The following is a 6,491-nucleotide window of genomic DNA, read 5'->3' on the forward strand; positions in this document are numbered from 1 at the left end:
GCCCTCCAGAGGGTTAATCTTGATTTGTCAGCCGCAGAGGGCACTCGTTTCCACCAGTTGCATGAGTTAGAGGAGCTACGGAATCATGCGTATGCTCAATCGTTCAGATATAAGGAGCGGACGAAGGAATTGCATGATAGAAAGTTGAAGGGTAATAATCAGTTCAAGTGTGGGGATCTGGTCTTATTGTATAACTCCCGGTTGAGGTTATTCCAGGGAAAGTTGAAATCCTGATGGTCAGGACCATTCATAGTCACTGAGGTATTCCCGTTGGGCACTATTGAAATACAAGATAAGAGCAGGTAGTTTAAGGTGAACGGTCACAGGTTGAAGCAATACATAGGCAAGCCGATTGCAGATCAGACAGTCGAGGTTTTCTACATTGACCCATTCACCGAGGCGTAGACGTGTTGGATGCATCACTCAGGTGACAGCCCGAGTTGTAAAGTGTTTATTATGATTTTCTTTATTATCTCTTTTATTTTGTTATTTATATAAAAAAAATTAAAAAAATATATAAAATAAAAAAGTAAAAAATTACAAAAATACAAAAATATGTTTATTTCTTATGTTTTTGTTTTCTGTTTCGTACGCCGCTACATGCGAGCGAGTTTGAGTTATTGCAGGTATTATTATGCGCATGGTAGCTCTGATAGCGTTTTGAAACTGGTTCTCCTGAGGTTGCGGCTGCGAAAGAAATGCTATACGGTCGTTCGATTGATACACAGCTGGTGAAGATTCTGCATATAAACCAGGGGAGTAACTCGTTCTCTGTTTTACTCTTGAAAAAAATTAAGTTTTATTTTTATTTTATTTTATTTCTTTTCCTTGTTCTCATCGAGTACGATTTCGTTCTAAGTGTGGCGATGGGATTTTATTTTACTTGTAGAAAAAAATATTTTTAAAAACAAAAATAACATTTTTGCACTCTTTCACTGAAAATTATGTAGGTTACTCAAGTTTGAGGGACATATACTTGTATATGTTTGATCATGTTATCTACTTGTAGACATACGGGATAGTCATTTACCTGAAAACTGAAAGTGACTGGGGCGACTTTTGTGTGTTTTGATTATTTCGCTGAAAATTATGTCAGCTACTTAAGTTCGAGGGACATATACTTGTATATGTTTGGTCCCGTTATCTACCTGTAGACATACGGGATAGCCATTGACACGAAAACTAAAAGTGACTGGGGCGATTAAATTTGAAAAAAAATAAATACAAATTTTAAAGAAAAAAAATGTCCCTTGAAAATTGTTTTTCTTCTATGTTAAGCATGAAATGATATTATTACCGTTGTGTTAACCAGCTCTCGGAACTTTTGAAAAACATAAAAATAATAAAAGAAGAGATGGTTTGCATATCTGATTTGGGATGTGTCGGTAGGCCCAACTAGCTTTGATAGTCCTCTTTAGCAAATTTTGTATTTCTAATAATTTAAAAAACGGTGAAACCGAATTTCGATGCTTAGGGAGGATTACCATAATCTAAAACATTTGAGATGGTTAGCCTTAGATGCACTCAAACCAGCACACCACCACATGTCCATCTTTTTACAAGCTTAGAAAATAATTATATTTATTTATGTGAAAAAAAATCAAAAATCTTGCAAAAGCAAAAAAATAAATAAATAAATAAAAAATAAAAAAAATAATAAAAAAAGTACGAATAAAAGATGCAAAAAAGCATCCAAAATAGTAAAATACGCCAAAAACGCACACACTAGACGAGGCTCAAGGTTCTTAATCAATAAATATCAAATTATGGATTTATAGGACAAAGTCCAACAATATTTAGGAATAGCTCGTACGGCCTCCACATGACCATTCGTCCATCAAATTTCATCGAGTGCATCTACTTAGTACCATCAATGAGTTCTTGACTTATGGTGATTTGTCGAACCAGTCTTCTTCGACTATAGTTTATCTAGCTCTCATTGTCTGAGATGGGGTAGGTGTAGTCGTAGCTTGTACATAAAACGCTTAATGCAATTGGGGGCTTGATTGGTTTATGGCTAGGTTTAAAGTGGACAAATATACCGGCAATCGTGGTCAATATGTCGAGCTATTTCCATTGTTTTGATAATGTTAAATAATCTGGGGGTTTGTTGCTTTCACTTGGTTATGATCCTGTGTAGATTTCTTTTTCAGGGACGAAAAAGACTTAAGTGTGGGGATGTTTGATGTGTTGTAAAACACACTTGTTTTCCGCACCTTTTATCATCTTTTTATTGCTTAATTATCTAATAAATAATGGTTTTTGCTTGTTTTAACATGATCTTACAAAGTTTATTATCTTTCGTAGGTTACGGGTTTTAAAGAGAAAAAGAACCGAGTTTTCGCAAGACTTAAAGGGCCTTTTTGATCAAATCTTGAAGAACGAAGTTAAAGCCTACCCCAAGCCCATTAAGGGAAAGCCTTACATGCATTATATATATTATAACATAAAAAAATTAAAATCCTAGCACCTCTAAAATATTCCGATCGGCAAGTGTGAGAAGAAAAGAAAAAAAAATATTACAACTCTTTTGTGTTTTTTGGTTCGATCGGAGGGAACAACAAACAAAGAAAAAATATATATATAACCACAATGGGTTTGGTGATGGTTAACGTTTTTGGCAGCAATCAATAAACAATATATAAAAAAAGAAACTAAACCAAGACCCTTGCCCCCTATTCCGATCGGGACAACAGAAATAAGGAAGAAAATATTTACTTTGAAGGTTCTTGGAAGCTAAGGAAGAAGAAAGGAAGCCAAGGTGATTCACGACAGCAGCTAGGGAGTATTTTACATCCTATTTCTCAGCCACCCTTGATAGTATAACACTCATAAACTTTTCTTTCTTGTTTATGTTCATAACTATATTGATTTTGATATTTAAAGTTAATTGTTTTGCCATTGAGTTAAGGATTGAGGTGTGTTTGATTATACTTGATTGTGGACTGAGTTTAATTATGATTTGGTTGAGTATTATGGTTGTTATTTAAAGTGTTTGCTGCTATCCAAAAATTATGATTGGCTAAACTTCTCTGTTCAATCTAGGTTAGATGATTATTGTTTGGTTTTGATGAACTAAATGGATTGTTTGATTTATATGACTTGAATTGCTATTGAAAGTTTGGTTTAATGATGAATTAGGTTGTGTTTAGTGGCTGCCATATTTTTAATATTATCTTTTAATCTCGTGCTTCGATTAATTGAATTGGTTTTGATTTATAGTTGCATGTTCAAGTCTTTATTTTGTGTTTAGACTTTGTTTGTGATAGGTACAACCGTAGGGTTTTGTTGATATTGTTAATTGATTTAATTCAGCGGGTAAGCACCTTCTTAGAGACTGAGAGGTGATATGAAGTAAAGTTGTCACATAGCTTTTACTTGTTAAGATTAGGATTGCGCGAGAGCAGGTTCGTTCTTGTCGGGTTTGGGTCCGTGAGAGATTAGTTGGCCTAGTTTATGTTAAACCAAATTGTTCCTCTATCCTTGGTTGCGTAGTATTCGTTTCCATTAGGGTCGTGTGTCGGTGAGTCCGAGAGGAGAGTCGGAATTATAACACCTTAGCATTCGTTTCCCGGTTTGTTCTTAAAATCAGTTAAGTGTAAGTTAGGGCTTGTTGGTGAGACCGAGAGTGATCTAGCTTTCTTGAGCGAGCCTTATTTGTGTTATCTTTAGATACTGGTGTCATGAAGTCATTCAATCCATTAGCTTGTTACATCGTCAATTTGATTCTTACCTAGGTAGACGTTTTCTCCATTGTCAGTTAAGTCTCTAAGTTAGGAAAGTTTTGTTTGTCAGTTCCGTCAATCCAGTTAAGTAAGTTAAGTTAATTAATTTAGTCAAACTAATTTAGGTCAAGAAATTTACTTATTAAAAATCAATTAAAAAATATTATTTTTAAGAAGGTCTTGTCTAGTGTTTAGTAATCATAGGCATTTCACGTGTCCTTGTGTTCGATACTCGGACTTCTTAGGTCTATACTACTTTTGATCGGTACACTTGCCGGTTGTGTGTGGAGTTATTAGGAGTTTCCGTTCTAAATTTAAAGCTTAGTTGTGAGTCCTATAGAAAGAGCACTCATTAGACACACATCAATTCACTAATGAAAGAACTTGCTTCAATCAAGGATACATATAGACAATCACTAGAATCTAAAATGAGAGCTCGGGAGAAGATTGAGGGTTTGTCTATAAGTAATTATGATCTGAAAGCAGAATTATTAGTAAAAATGACTATTAATGATAAACAATTTCAAGAGATTCTTAAACATATAACTAAGATAAATGAGCTTGAAAATGAGGTTCTTGATTTGAAAAGCAAGTTGGACAAGTTTCGAAACTCTTCATTTTTCTTAAATGAAATTATTGAAGTATCTAGTAAATAAAAAGGTTCAAAGAACGGTTTGGGGTTTGTTGAAGTTCCTCCACCATTTCATGAAGATTATTTCCAAAATCCATTTGCGGGAAAGGAAGAAATTGTTTCAGAACTAGTCATCATTGAGGAAAAACCCGAACAGGTTAAAAAGGACAATATCAATGGTCAATCTTCAATTCAAAAACTTCATATTCATAGAAACAAGGTCTTTACTGAGAATGCTGTTAAAGTAATTATTGAGGATGTAATTGAACCTGGAATTGTACACAAAAACCAGAACATTCCACATTCAAATCACATTTTGTGTGAACCTCGTGAATTTGTGGAGTCTATGTATGGTTCAAATACATCTAAAGTGAACAAGGAAAAAACTGCTAAGGTTAAGGTTAAGAAATCAGAAAAACCAAAGATTTCTGATGAGGATTTGATGCGTTTCATCAATCCTGTTCTTTTAAAGACAAACACTGGTCGAGTGTTTAAATTGAAAGGTATTAGCAAAGTATTCACTGAGAAAGACATTCCGCTCAATCTTATCAAACCCGAATTGATAGAAAGTGTCTTTCAAAATGAAACTTCCAAGATACAAGATCTTGAACATGCTTTTGTTAATTCCAAAACATCAAACACAATGGATCCTTTGGTCAATGCCAAACAATTGTTAAAATCTGCTAAGAAAGTTCAATTTGTTAACTCAACTGGAACTGACACGTTACAGATTTTTTCTAACTGTTCAAATCTTGATTTTTACATGAAAAAGAAATCTGTTACTTTTGATGATTTGAACAAAGGACCTATTCCTGGTGTGTTTCATCAATCTTCTATTGCACCAATTTCTCCTAAACCACAACATGAGCGTGTTGACACGAGAACATGTTTTCTATGTGGTGAACAAGGTCATGTTGTGAGAAACTGTGGAATGAAGAAATAACAGAATCTTCATCCGTTTATCAAGGAACAAGCCAAACCCATTCATGTGATTAAACAAATTCTGAAAAGACCCATGTCTTGTGATGATGAGACTCACAACATGTTTTCAAATGTGAATCCACACAAGGTGATTCATGTTGATGAAAGTATGAGTAATTTGAAACCCAAATTTGTTCCTACTGAACCAATTTTCAAGAATGTGAACACAAATGTAGTTCAAGCTGCATATTTGAGACGATTGTCGAAAAGCCCGTGACTTATTCACAAGCAGCTAAACCGAATTTGTATTCAATTGATATTAACTCTTCAAGTGAAATTAAAGAGATGCCCAAGACTGAGGCCTGGGCTGCCTTTTTGAACTAATCATTTTTCCCTATGTGCAGAGCTCATCCAAGACTATATCTGGTGAAAACTGGATTACGGATAGCGGATGATCTCATCAAATTACCGGCAACATCAACCTTTTAACAAAGGTCAAGAATATTCAAGGAGGGTATGTAGCTTTTGTAGGTAATTCGAGGGGAATGATTAGAAAAGAAGGAGATGTTTCAAATGGTCATATCACATTTGAAAAAGTTAATTATTGTGATAAAGTGGATCACAATTTGTTGGGTGTGTCGCAAATTTGTGAAAAGAAGTATACCACATTATTTAATGACATGGAGTGCATAATACTTAAACCAGGATATGTCATTCTAGAAGACATGGTTGTTATGCGATCTCCTCGATCAAATGATATTTATGTTCTAAACATAACTTCTAAGGTAACCACATCTGTTGAAAAGTGTTTTGTCTCAAAAGAAATTGAGAAAGAAGCGATTCTGTGGCACAGACGTATGGGTCACATTCATGTTAGAAAGATGATTTATCTTATGGCTAATGATTTGGTTGATGGGGTTTCCTTGAAACACTTCATACTGACTGATCACTGTGTTGCATGCAAAAAGGGCAAACAGAAAAAGAAGTCTCGCCCATCTAAGTTAATTAATTCCATTGATACTCCTCTAGAACGGCTTCATGTGGATTTATTTGGTCCTGTGAATCGTGCGAGTATTGCTGGAGATCGGTATTGTCTAGTTGTTACTGATGACTATTCAAGATATTCATGGGTGTTATTTATGAGTTCCAAAGATCAAACACCAGTTCTTGTTCAAAATCTAATGAAAAAGATTGAATCACTGTATAAACGCAAA

Source organism: Bidens hawaiensis, unplaced genomic scaffold (assembly GCF_021521415.1).
Source record: "Bidens hawaiensis isolate Kalapana, Puna unplaced genomic scaffold, B.hawaiensis_p1.1 tig00066262_1, whole genome shotgun sequence".
NCBI lineage: Eukaryota > Viridiplantae > Streptophyta > Magnoliopsida > Asterales > Asteraceae > Bidens > Bidens hawaiensis.